The sequence below is a fragment of the Pogoniulus pusillus genome, chromosome 26 (genome assembly GCF_015220805.1).
Source record: "Pogoniulus pusillus isolate bPogPus1 chromosome 26, bPogPus1.pri, whole genome shotgun sequence".
In the NCBI taxonomy this organism is placed as follows: domain Eukaryota; kingdom Metazoa; phylum Chordata; class Aves; order Piciformes; family Lybiidae; genus Pogoniulus; species Pogoniulus pusillus.
The window spans coordinates 7,370,831-7,384,787 of NC_087289.1; the positions used below are offsets into that span (position 1 = coordinate 7,370,831).

Below are 13,957 nucleotides of genomic sequence, written 5' to 3' on the forward strand. Positions count from 1 at the left end.
ACTTTTTCTTTCTTTCCCTTGTGCACTTCATTTAGCCCTTTCTGACTGTGCCTGCTCCAGCCCAGAGTGCTCCACTATCCCCAGGATTAGCAGAGATCTCTGTCGATTGCTCACACCTGCAATTCAGACAAACCCCGTTCCGCTTTGTGCAATCAGCCGTACCTCCCATAAGGCCATCAGCTCCCAAACTGACAGGCAAACAGAGACCCACCTGATGGGTCAGACCAGACACCTGCATGGGGGCTGGAGCAGGAAGGAGTGGGGAGAGGGAGGAAGAGAAGAGGTGGGATTACACAATTTAAAGATCTGGTTGATTTTTTTTGATGGCAAAGAGTATTACTTGCCATCTATAGATGCATTACAAACACCTGACTGTGAAGCCAGCATTCCTATAAAACTTCCATAGAAGCTCCTTGCCTGTTTAATACCCAGTGGAGTGGGTCCCATTGGTAGAAATCCATTTGTTTTGAAACAAGAGGTCAGAGCTGCTTATTAGATTCCCTAAGCAGTAAATATTTGCCATCAAAACCCCATTAATAAGATGCAGAGAGAGACTACTGAAATTCACATTACTTTTTTTTATAGATGCACCCTGAATAAATTAAGCCAATTGATTTTCCCTTGTTTCAATTATATCTGTGAAATGACAATATGAAACAGTGTCATCCTTCTATGGCTGGATTATACCTCCAGACCTGGCAACTGCCCATTACAGAACATGGAGAGCACTCCAATATTTCTATACGTCCATAACTAAGTACAATCAGTGAGTTCTGTGAAGAAAAGAGCACACAAAACTCAAATCATGCCTGATTATTGCTGTCCTAACTACATACATGTATAACAGCAGTGCTCCTGAGAGGGTATTCACAGCTCATACACAAGCATCACTGCACAAGGTCTGTCAGCAATTCATTGTTAGAGAAGAAAGAGCAAAACTCTATAAAACACATGTGCATGAGAATGGCTGTCAGAAGCAGCTGTCCCTCTCTGCCTATGTCCTGTCTCAAAATTCATTTCAGGTTAATTCCCTGTAGGAAGGGGAGTCTGATCTCACTATTGATATTATTTTAAACCTTGTTCTGGAAATTGACCAAGCCTAGATCTCAGCTGATGTTATTTAGTCCTGGGCCATCCATTCATCAAAGCTAAGGATGCAGCTAAGGATGTGACCTCAAACCAGTTTTAGCTCAAACTTTTCAATAAAGGTTTAAAGACAGGTCTTATAAAGGGGATGGAAGTAACCTTCAGGCAGTACTGAGACCTGAGATGTCTTCTCTAATGTCATTCCTTGACTCCAACTACTGCAGATACTTTACAGACCTAATGCTGATACAGAGTAGAGAAAATAGTTATCTCCTTGCATATGGTGGGAAGGAAGAGGCAACAGGCCAAGCACCCACCCAAGAAGCGGCACAGCCTGGGCAGGCTACCCATGTGAGGTGCAACAGCAAGAAAGAAGCCAAAGATAACCAAACACCTGTGTACCAAGGGATATTTCCGCTCTTACTAGGAGCAGCATGTTACCAGTGAGGCTAGATTGGCAAGGTTCCCATCCAAGTGAAAACTTGTTGACACTTCCATGTCTCTGAGCAGGTATAAAGTTCCACCCAATTTTTCTTGTGCATAGTCACTTCACTTACTACGACCAGTGAGGAACAGGAGTCACCAAACCCTTTGGACATAGCTGTTTCACAATTACGCTTCAACTCTCCAAATACCCAAAAGCATATTGACAGTTGTTGCTGAGCCTTGGATATTATTTTGTAGCTAAAATTAAAGTAAGAAACAATTAGCACCACCCCACTCTGTAACAGAGTATTTTATCAGTCAAGTAGAATGTGGAGCATAATTATACGGCTATATCCAGAGATTACACACTGTATCAAATGTGAAATCATGTCATGTTAACCACCAAGTTATCCTGAAATTGTTCAGTGATAAGTGAGAAAGAATTTGGTCTCTCTCTGTGTGGTCTCTCGGCTGGTTGCATGCTTTCCCGCTGTTATCCTCCTGACCTGCATACCTGCCATGGACTCCTTCAAGCTTATCAATCAAACTAGAGAACAGAAAGCCTAGCCTGACATCTGACTTCAGCTAACAGGAAGTGAGCAGTAGCCTTCTGCTATCTAGTCCCTTTCTACTTATCCCCGTCAGGTAGGAAATGAACCAACACCTTGCAAAAGAATAATGAATGGAGCTGATCCATCAAGGTCAAACAAGCCTGACTGGTCCTTTTTTTCTTTTTTTTGGAGGGGGGAGGGAAGGAAAAGCACCCAAACCCCCCCCTATTTACTCTTAAAGCAAGTTGCTCCAATATAGTCAACATTCATTCACAAATAATTAATGTAGAATGGAAATTTCTTGTTATTTCTTTAATTTTAGAACCAGGAATAAGAAGTGAACTTCATGGAGGCTTTCATCAAAGGCTTAGAGAGAAGGTTAGATTAGCTGTTTGTGCCTTTGAAAGATCATTTCTGCTGAGCATATAGCTTCTGTTGACAAGTATTGACTTTTAATTGGAGAGCATAATGTTTTAAAGGAGGAACAGACCAAAAGCAGTAGGTTTCCATGTTATTTTGCCTTACAAGTATTAAGAGCATTCATATAAGTGGAAAAATCAATGTAAAATAGTTAGACCACTTGAAGGACAGGAAAGGGTATTGAGGCCAGGCACATAGCAACTGCAGCAACCATGTGCAAGACATTTCAAGCAAAGCTTCTGTGGAAGCACCAGTCCATACTGCTTCATGTGACCTCTCTTTGGAGACTCAAGTGTTCTACTCTGTTTTCAAATTAGATTTGTTTGATTGGGTTTTCCTTTGAAAACAATCAAATAGTTGTTAACAGCTCCAGACTGCATTTTTAGTGTCTTTAGTGCTGCCAAATTTTCAAAGTGTTATTTTCTGATCTATTGACACTTCAAATTTTCCAAATCAATGAATGACAAAATATTGCAAGTGACCCTTTTTTCTACATTCTCAGCCTTTGAAGTGACCCAAACATGTTGCAAACAGGATCAACATCGCCGTCAATCAAGGATATTCAGGGTAGTAATAATGGAAATTGAAGCAGCTAACTTTCCTTTTACTCAGTAACAAGGAAATACTGAATTGGAAAGGAAATACAGGAGTGGGCAAGATGTTTCTAAAAACATTAGACAACTGTACCAGTAGCCCTCAAAAGGGAAAAAAACCCTGCATGATACTTAAAGCTTATAATTTCTTTAACCAATATCCCCCCTTTTAGTGCAGCTGTTTGCCATCATCTTTCTGAATCCGAGAATACATGTTTTATAGCAATGCTTTGTCCAATTTTAGCAGAAACTTATAATAACCACCAGATATTAAAAAAGGGGGGGAAAAAAAGATCAGAGAAAAATAAGATTAAGAGGCTTAATTACACCACAGCTATGCAACAGGAGGTGCTTAAGTAGTGACAGCAGAGATTCCTCTTCTCAGAAAAGATCAGATATGAGAAAGTATTGAAGCATTAGCAGAGCCCACCTGCCAGTTTTAGACCACACTAATGTAAGTTTTCTTTCTTTATTATTTATTTTTCACAAAGCAGGGAATGGTGAGAATCTAAAGGGATAACCCTACACACCTTCTGATAACTTTCTAATACAAACATCATCATTCCACAAATAATGAACCTTTTAAGCTAAATTGGCTGCATTGGTTGAGCTGGGCCTTCTGAGATTTCTGGTGCCTCCTCTCCTCATTGAGTACTTCAAAGGAATGCTTCTCTCTTCTATTAAAAGTCTGAGTCTTGTAAAAATTCACCACACCCTAGGAATTCCCCTCTTGGAATACACTATTCAGACTTGTGATTCAAGCATCTTATTTTTAGAGAAAACACTTCCAGAACAACCACAACTAGAATGTGACTGATCAGAGAAGGAAGAGAAGGATATGTTTTGGCAATGTAACTTTCTCCTACTCTGTAAATCACAGAAATTCACCCAAAATATTTTTTTTCACAATCTAAACAGAGAAGCCATAAAGAAATATGTTAGCTGCTTTTGTAGCCCTGCAAGACACAGCTCTGGGGTGAAGAAACACATAAGTAAACAGACCAGAACTGGCATCAGAACACATCTGTGTGACACAAAGCGGATAAAAACAGTGACCGGGCTCCGAAAGGTCAGTAGTAGAGAAGTTTTGGAGCAGTATTGTGAGAGGAAAAGTGGAAAATAAATCCTAAGTGACTGAAAAGTGGAATTGGACAGATTTATAAATAAGATTTATATCCAAATAGTGCTTGAGAAAGCAGCAACATACCTTGATGGTCCAGTTTGATGAACAGTGTTGCCATTATTTGAGCCTCTTCACACTAAGGACGCACCACTGCAACATTTTGTCCATGTAAATGAAATTCAAATAAGGGTCAGGAGCAAATAATTTCCAAATGTCTTCTAATAAGAGAGGCAGGATGCATATCTGGTAGTTTTCTGCATTAACTTTTTCTTTTTTCATTTCCATACAGGTTAATTCTCTTGAATCACTGCAAAGGAAATAAAAAAGGAGAAAAAAAACCCATAAATGCTACTTCCTTTGCTTTTTTAAAGCAAAAGAAAATCTTTTTTAGTCAAGTTTTAAAATTAGCATTAAGATACAGTTACATATGAAAAAAAAAATGGTAGGAAGGAGTAATGCTGGCTTTTACTTCTACTCTTATTGTGATTTTACAGAACAAGCAGAAAGAAAAGATAAAGGAATATGAAGTCATCACAAGTAGGTTCATTTTGTTCCCACTGTTCTACACAAGTGTCTTGCAGTCCAGGGTTATAATATTGGTGCTCTGCAGTCATTTCAATTGCTACAAGTACTGAAGAGTGGGTTGAGCCTGGCAAGCTATGTATGTCCTTGAGGTTCCAAGACACTGCAGTAGTCAACTATGCACCCAAAAGGTACTAAAGCAACAGTGATTACCAATTGAAACTCAGGGATTCTGAAGTGGGGATGGACATTAAGCATGGTTTTCTGTTCCATGCAGGCCATAAGTGTAGAACAAGACCTTTTGCAAACATTAGTCATACCTGGGCAACACTTGCTAAGCAGTATAATGCCCTTGATCTCAAAGGTCCCTCAACAGTTCTGTGATTCTATAAATACAGTATATTTCCAGTCCAAGGACAGAGATGGATGCACAGCAACCTCTCATGTCAAGGCTATCTTTCCAAATCATGCTCAAATAGGTAGTCGCTGCCAATTTTTAGTGACCTGTTAAGCCACTAGAGCAAAACATAGTTTTTAATCTAGCAATTTCTACTTTAAGATCTCAGAGGTTTTTCAGAACCAGGAGACTAAATGTAAAGAAAATTTGTTTGTTTGGGTTGGTTTTTTTTTAGTGTTTTTTCTTGTTTATCATTTGTTTGCTGGATTTTGGGGTTTTGTTTTGAGGGTTGTTTGGGGTTCTATTTTTGAGGGGATGTGGGTTGGGATATTTTTAGGGAGCAGATACATTTAACTGGAAAAAAAGGAAGTTGAGAGTGGACTTCACCTGGCTTGACATTCACTACCATTAAATCTACTGGAGTACACTTTTTCTTGTTAATAAGACAGCCATGGTTGGAACAAACTGAGCAGGAACTTAACTCTTACTGAATGAATGGGTTCATCTTGTAATACGTGAGCATTATTCAACAGATGCTGGCATGAACTGAACAGTGAGGATATTTGATGCCATATGTGAAAGCATTTGGTGGTCTCATTTCCAATTCCTACTTTGCTGCCATATTCAGAAGTGTCATACAATGAAATCTAAATTAGCTTCTCACTGGCCTGTCCTCTCAGGCATTTTAGGAGACAATTGAGTGTTAAGACACCTGATGGTCTTGAGTCTGCTGATAAAATTGACTGCTAATAAAGTGAGAAAATTTTGCAGTACCATTAGGTATGAGATTTGTAAGCAGGTAATCAATGCTCTGCAGGGACACAGAAGTCTGCTGCCTTTCAAATGCTGCATCTTTGCATTCAGAGAATAGGAGGCCCACCCAGTTCAATTCTACAGTTATTCAGATGAGAACATTTTTTCTTAAGATCTCTGGATTCATAAGAGGGAAAGACCAGATAGAGTTTTTATTCAGTCTGTTCCTGGGGAAAGGTGTGAAATTAACAGAAAGCTGTCTAGCAGCTATGATTTTGGTTGAAGTCTTAGATTCCAGTTCTCCTCAGCCCAAGCTGCCATATGTCTGTAAAAATATCTGACCAAGGAAAATGCACCACAAATTGTATCCTCTGCCATATATGATGTGGGCTTTGCAATACTCATCTCAACATGCCTATAACATGATACTATGATACTATGTCCATCATTGTGATATCTGAACATCTGTACTTATTGAAATGCTGCCTATTTATCAACCAAGGGTACATTCATCACTATGACTGCACAACCATAGCACACACCAAGCCCTTACATACAGCACATACTCCTGTTCCCTTGCCTTAACAGAGGTATGTGCTGTGTACAAGCAGGGAACCAAGATACCAGTTGTTACAGTCACAAGCATCCTAGAAAAGGCTTCAGTACCAGGCTTCAACTCCATTGCACTGATTCAGGAAGAAAAAAGCTATGTGCAGTGTCTCTTCATGCTGTCTCATCAGAGAAAAGGAAAAGGCTTCCATCTACAGTTCATTAAACACAGCTTTACTTCTGCAGCTTCCTAATTGGAAATAAATAGCAGCTCACATTATCTTTGTTTCTTCATTTTTAAAGGATAACGTTTTTGTCATCAAGACACATGAAGCCTCCAAATGGAAGGGGCACTGGACAATGCAAAAGAAATACTACATGCACACATACTAGAGAAAAAAAGGGGGGGGGGGGGGGAGAGGAGAACACAACACCTTTTCTTTTCCAATGCAAACTGCACACAGTAAAAAACATTGATTGCATTGCTGCTATCAGAGTTCAGGCTCGCTCCAGCTTTCAATCACATCATCTGCACTCTTCCGAAAACCAGATACAAAGGTCTAAAAGAGCAGCTTGATAACAGAGAAGGACATTTATTTATTTATTTATTAAAAGGGCATTTTTCCCAGACTTTAACTAAACCTCATCCACTCTTGTCACTCTGAGCAGACAGTTGAAAGCAATATTAGAGGAGGTAATTGCACAGATCAGTCAACAGCCTTTGTCCCCTTGCCACTGAGACTTACAGTAAAATGGGCACAAGAAAACATTGTACTGGATTAAAGGCAGGTCTTTTTCTCCAATTGCTTGCTGCTTACCAGCTGTTGTGCTCAACGGCAGGGACAGAAGCTCTGGTGGTATCTATAGGGGAAATCTAGCCTGACACTGTCTTTTTTTCTTCTTTCTTTTTTTTTCCCTTCTCTCTAGGCCTGAAACAGATTACTCTTTGTTTTTAAAGTGAAACTTTACCAAAAAGTATTCTATCTTGTCATCTGCCGTTAAGTCATTAATCATGTGTGCAGAGCACTTTACTAGCTATGAATTTTTCAGATTCTGAGTTTACAAGAACACCATCACTAACTGCTCAGACTCACAAACATTTTTCTCAACTCTTTGATCTTATTCGGAGCAACTCATGAAAAGACTTAGAGTAGCTACTTAGTCAAACACAGTACAGGGAACAGACAATTTTTATTAACATTTGATTGTAAATCACCAGCAGCAACCCACATGCTGGTAAAAACAGATACTGCACTGTCAAAAAACCCTGTACCTCTCATGGGTACGTCAGAACAGTTGCAAGAAAGCTGCAAATGTACCTTGTAAGTGACAGAATTACAGCTGCCAAAGTACAGTGAGATTGAAAACAAATGGAAGAGTACTAAACAGAAAGGCAGCAATAGAATTAAAGAGTCAAAACCAGAAATTGTTTGGTGTCAGAAAATACATCATATCAATACCATCCTTAGGAGGGGACTCATCACTCAGGTTTTGACAGCATAGGCTGTAAACAGATTTTGTTTCCACAATAGTATGTTCTGACCTAATTCAAATGCACAGAAAAGCTATGTTGAGACTGGTGCTGGAATTTTCAACCAAGTTCTATTACTTTAAGCATGCAGTAGTTTAATGTGACCATTGCAAGCAGCAGAACATCATCAGCTCCATCGCAGCCTTTGCATAACAAATTAATTTAATGAGAAAACTTTCAAAGCCAACTGATTTACAGGTGTATGTTTAAATGTATTTTACATCTGAAATCTACATAAAAGATTGTATTTCTGAAAGTTCTAACAAAATTCTGCAATCAACAAACACATTACAATGCTGCTACTCTCAGAAATATTTTTACCTTTTTGAAGTAGAGAAACACTCATTCTGAAATAATTATTCTTCCATTCTTAGATAATTCTGCTCATTTACTTTTAAGGAGAGGTTAACTTTAAATTCTAAGTTAAAATTTGAGAACAGGCTAGTGGGAAAATTAAATAAATAAAACTTTAAGCACTGTTTTGGTTCTTTAAAAAAAAAACAAACCAACAAACAACACCAAACTCATACAATTTCCTTCGTCAAAGAAAAGAGAAACTAAGTAAAATATCAACCTGGAAAAGTACAGTTTACAAATGCACAGCCTTGAGGTGCATTGCTTTAACTGAAGCTTCCATATATACTAATCAAAGACATAAGAAGTTATGTGAGGTGTTTTAGGACATTAATTTCCACCTGTACTGGATCAAAGCCAACTCTAAACCAAATGCAATAAATATTTTATATCTTTAAGGACATTTTAATCCAAGTTTCTGAGGCACAATTTGTGCTCGTGTTCATATCTCATGCCTTGAACAAAAAGCTCAGATCCAAAGAACTGTAAATTCCAAAACAATTTGCAACAAAATCTGTAGCTAACTGCCATGGAGACAGCCAACACTTTCTCTCCATTTTAATAATAAACCAGCTTTCACTCTTTTAGACTTGAACAGATAGCTACAGTGCAAAGTTTTCTAAGCAAGTGACTACAAGTCAGCCTCCTGCCAGAAAGAATATAGTGCATAAACGTGACCCCAGCCCCAGAAAGTTTAATAAAGGAAATCCTTTCCCCTCTATTTCCCACCCCTCACCCCCATTCCCAGTCCTGCCTCTGTATTTCAGTTTGCCACCCTGTTTGCCAAGGAAATTCAATCTGGTTTCCCCACCAAAGCCTGTATCACAAGTCTGTGAGCTGGTGAGCTGTTTCAGCCTTTCCCCTATTCTACACACCAATCATTCCCAAAGCAACACTCCACTGGGGCCACTTCAGGAAAAGATGGGAATTTCTGGGGGTTTGCCTTTGTTTAGGTGAAAACAAGTTATCAACTCTGTTACTACTAATGGAAGTTAAGGACAGTAGTTAAACTTGCCACTCTAGCAAGGTTTAACACACCTCAGAACACCAACTTTTACAAAACAAAAAAAATGCTAGTTTTAAAGCAGCAGTTGGCTTTGATATTACAGCCTTCTTGGTAAGGTTAACTGCATTGAAATCTGTGGAGAGGAAGGGTAGAATCACAGAACTGCTTGTAGAGGACCTTACTCAGCTTTTATGTTAAGAGGATTCCTGTAAAATTCAAATCCTAGAAGCCTACAGCACAAGCATATAAAAATGTACGTTTATGTTTCAGGATACCATTGAGCAGATATCTTTATACGAGCTTTTAAAAATAACCTTGTAAATATGCAGCTGCATTAACTCCTTGAGGGACACCCTTGATATCTTTACTTTGCCATGTAGTCTCACCTTCAGTTTAAGTCCAACCAATATTGGGATTGCATTCACACCCCAAAGGATTAAGTCTTAAACTAGGAGAGGCTGCAAACAACTCTTATGATTCCCTGTTTTGGCTATTAAATATGCCCATGTCAGGGCAACCAAGCAGTTGCCTACATGCCTCACATGAACTTCCAATATCTTCATCTGAGATACTGGATCTTAGTTGTATGTTGAGCACGGAGCTTGTTTTCCTTTCAGCAGCTGACCATATACAGTATAGGGTGGTATTTGACAGCTAGATGAACCAATCTTACTTCAGTTACTACATCACTGCTTACAAATTGGGTGAACTAGGTCCACTATATCAACATGAGAAGCAAAAACAGTAGGATCCCTAGATGTTTACAGATGCAAAAAGATATGTTACAGTTCATGGCCAATTTGCACACCAAGATACCACAACTGTGCATGATGAAGGCAAACAGTCTCTCAACTGTTGATTTGCCTGTGTAATTAACAGGGTTAAATAGCCACACATACATTTTGTCCATAAGTGGTTTTGCATATGTGTACACACAGACAGTGCAGAAAATCAGGTCTTGGAAGTGTCCCAGTAGAATAACACGTAAACTAAGAGCTCCATGATACTGAGAGAGCCTGGGCAAAGGGCCAGAAGCTCCTGACTTGTAATCTCATCTGCGCAACTGATTCACCGTGGTTTTAGGCAAGTAATTAAACTTTCCACTGTCTTAGCTTTCTTGTTGTGTTAGATACAGTCCAGTATTTTCCTCTTTACGTTTAAGAAGGGTAAATAAAGCGGACTTATAATAGCTAACACTTTACTGCCTGACCTTTGCATTTTAAAGAACCAAGAACAGCAATTTTATTATTATATTTGATCCCACATTTCTTCTTTGATCCAACATTTCTTCTTTCATCCCACAGATATTCAATGACAACTGCAAGAGGATACTACAGGTTTATGAAACCTGCAGTATAGGCACTGTACAAAACACACTGAAATCGATGGTTTCAGTGACATTAGGATCATGCTCCATACTAAATATTATCATCTCAGGACACAGTTTTACAGTAACTTTACATTAACTTGGTATGTTAGAGATTTTGCCATCTCCTATGACAGTATGTGTTTTTAATATATCTAGTAACAACGAAGAAAGGGGTTGTAATCTGCTACATACTCAGTGAGTTGCATTACTTTACCATTTTACATCATTTTTCATAAAATATGAACACACAAATCAAATAAAGCAGCAGCTGTAAATTCTTTGATGATTTACTCTCACACATGACCTTAAAAACAAGCTTTAACGAAACCATAAACAGAAGGCCAAGTTCAGGGAATGGAAGTCATCTCTGAGATACGATGTGCCTTCTTTGGCCCTTGCAAAACAAAATCCCTTAGTTAAACTTAACCCTTCTTGACCAAAATTGGTTAAAAATCAATCAATTAATGTAAAAAGGAATGATAGACCTTCTACAACAGGCAAACTAGCTCAATCTGTGTTTTGTTCTACAGTGCATTATACACAATCAATAATATTTAATTAGTATTTCATCTTAATACAGCCCTTACCACCTTTTTTGACTCATGATGTATGATATGTTACAAACTACACAAAAGTGACTGAGTCTAACCTCTTCAAAGGAAGCCCTACCTGAAAGACTGGATGAGATGGCCACAGCTGGAAGCCTAGGAGAGGTGAGAACTCATGTGAAATATTGCAGGTCCTTTCTTTGTTACTAAACTGTAAATCCTAATGCCTGCTTACAACCTTTTCCTTTCACCTGTGAACCAACATAGAACCTCCATCCTCAAGTACAATGCAAATAAAAGTCTTGTCCATGGAGAAAGTGAGAAATACAATGGGAATTACCAGCATAAACCAAACGGAAACATTCCTATTTAAAGTTTATTGTGTCCATTATTCCCACAGAGCAAGAGTGTTTCCAGCAAATACCTGTAAGAATGCCAGCCCTTTTGTATTGCCTGCAATTAGCTTATCTCCAATTATATAAACAGGTACATGATGATAGTCTTTGGTAATAGAGGTATTATGGGGAAAATAGGGGTTGCTTTACTTTGAGTGTAGGTCTTAGTAGAAAACAGATTAAAGCTTATGTGGATATACAAAATAATAGACAGCCTAATTCCATTGTCTGCCTCTCCTAAATTATTTTATTAGATGGAACATATTAATTATAATGAAAGAGAACCCCTGACTCTGTTGGCTTCTAATGAAAATTCCTTTGTATGATCACGGCAGGATTTCCCACCATTTTCTCTTTCTGATGAAATTAACTCCCTATGGTTGGTCACCAGGATAAGCTCATTTTAGCCAATCAGCTTGGGAGCTGCCATTTACCTCACAAAGGGAGAAAAGCTATCTGCTGTCATAGCAACGAGTAGCTTTGCTCTGATCATCTTTGGATCCTTTAGCATAATGAAAGACACCGTCTTGCTTTTTAGATGATTAATCATTTCCCCTGTGATCCTACTTGAATACATTAGCAAAACAAGTATGAAAATTTTGTTTATCCCAAGACAATCATTAGAAAATTACCTGCAAGAGTAATTCTCATTAGGGCAGAGTTTGTGAATAGCAGACCATATGGTGAATGAAAGCACCAAGAAGCAATAAAAGCTCAAAGCTGCAACAGGTTGCAAAATTTATCAGGTTTCAAACTGAAAGTTTAAATCAGCTAAGCATCAAAAAGTTGTGATACTGCAATTCCAGACAGGTTATGACAAAAAGATTCAACACCAACCTGGTCTGGAAATCTTTACCTAATCAACCAATTCCGTTGCATGTGCCCAGCCTTGCTAATGCCAGAGGACCCATCTCCAACCACATACTGTAGCCCTGGAGAATCCTATTGGCTGCAATAGTGCTAAGCTTAGAGTTGAAATTATAGGATTAGATCTTTATCTTACTCTAGTATGGTTTTTTTAATATTATAATTTTGATATTTAACTTGAGATATGAAATTAAAATGATAGATTATTATGTACAGCTTTTGAGAACCAACTCCAGAAGCAAATGCAAGAGAAACTGAAGATTTCATAATACACTCTCTGACTTCTCTGGTGTTCAGAAATTTCTTATTTTAGCTATGTAAATGAAGAGTAGTTAATATTATACTGGGGCAAGGTGAAAGAAAAGTGAGATCATTTGCAGTATTGAAATAGTTTAATTATTATCTTATACCCACGAGAAGTCCCAATAGAGCAGATTTGGAATTCATACTATGTAAAGCTAAAATGACTCCTCCAGTTTCAACAAATCATTAGGAAAAAAAAATAAAGGAGGAGAAAGAGATTAAAAATTTCTATGAGGTATCATCAACTTAGTTTCAGGAGCAAAAACTGATGCGATTGTGTGGAGCTTGCCACAGAGCACTGGAGCAGGGCTGCTCATATCAAAGGATATTGCTCTAAATGCTCCTGTGTAAGCACATGGATTTCTCACCTGAGCAAGAATTTGTCTTTCTGGATTCTGTTTGGACATCTCTCTAGTCATAAGTCCAAGATAAATCAGAAAGTGTGCCTCCTCTTTTTAGAAAGAGAAAATTCCCTGTTAACAGCAGTCAATCAGTAGTGTCTTCTGATATCATACTCTCTTTACCACACAGGACTGAAATATTTTGATTCTTACTCTTTTTAAAATATCTGTAGTGTTATAACATTCTGGGATAGAAGAGTACCAACTCTAATCACAGACAGGCCAGTCCAAACATTTAACCTCATATCATCACACATTGCCTTCCAGGCCCAAAGTTACATGATAACAACAGAAGCACAAGAGGCCATTTCCCTGTACAGCACTTTCATCTGAACTCAATTAAAACAGATTTCACATTGATGCTTCAAACCAGATGACTGCATGAAGTACTATGAAGTTCTACCAACAATTATTAATGGTTTGCTAGCTAGAAGAGTTTTAGAGTATGATATTGAATTGGGGATTTATTTTTTTTCCTTGACAAGTGAACACTTGCCCTATTCAGACTGTATATTCTTCCTCAAATGAACTTCTAAGAGCTATCAGAGACACTAGCTAGGTAAGAAGGCACAGGCTAGTACTACAAAGGTTCTCCCATTTTCTATGATTCTGTGATTTGGAACAGTGATGGTTCAAACATAATTCCTGCCTACTTCACAACAGAAAGCTATCTCTTACAAATTAATCTTAGTGGATTTCCCACATTCTGGTTATGCTCCATTTATTTGTAGCCTCAAATAGGAGCTGATTGAGGGGCACAGGG

General features: G+C 38.3%; 1 long non-coding RNA gene across 3 annotated transcripts in view; it reads right to left on the reverse strand.

Moving 5' to 3' along the window:
* The window catches only part of LOC135187133 (uncharacterized), a 268,750-nt gene that overhangs the window by 193,011 nt on the left and 61,782 nt on the right, over nucleotides 1–13,957 (reverse strand). For all 3 annotated transcript variants that reach the window (XR_010307205.1, XR_010307204.1, XR_010307203.1), the window contains exon 2: nucleotides 4,284–4,506. This is a non-coding gene — a long non-coding RNA (uncharacterized LOC135187133). The remainder of the gene's footprint in view (nucleotides 1–4,283; nucleotides 4,507–13,957) is intronic.